Source organism: Tupaia chinensis, unplaced genomic scaffold, assembly GCF_000334495.1.
Source record: "Tupaia chinensis unplaced genomic scaffold, TupChi_1.0 Scaffold000635_1, whole genome shotgun sequence".
Taxonomy (NCBI): domain Eukaryota; kingdom Metazoa; phylum Chordata; class Mammalia; order Scandentia; family Tupaiidae; genus Tupaia; species Tupaia belangeri.
Window position 1 is genome coordinate 1,132,212 of NW_006160155.1, and position 352 is coordinate 1,132,563.

Below are 352 nucleotides of genomic sequence, written 5' to 3' on the forward strand. Positions count from 1 at the left end.
TGCCTGTCCAGCCGGGGCTCGGGCGATGAACCTCACTTCAAAAGCAGCTGCACCAAGGGGGAGATTAAAGCCTTTGCCGCCTTCCAATCAAATGGGAGCCCGAGGTGATTGGAGGGTCAAGGGGATGTGACGCGTCCCGCGCCGCCGCCGCCGCCGCCGCCAGGACTCTCAGAGCTGGTTTTAATGGGCAGCTCTCTCTTCGCCACCCCCCTCCGTGTCCCCTCCCTCGTTTTCGCTCAGAGGACGAGATGGACATTTATTCTACGTTTGTCATTGCCGCCGCCCTCCTTTTTTTCCTCCTCGTCGTTTTTCCTTTTCCCAGCTCGAAAATAAACTGAAACCTTTTGCGGGG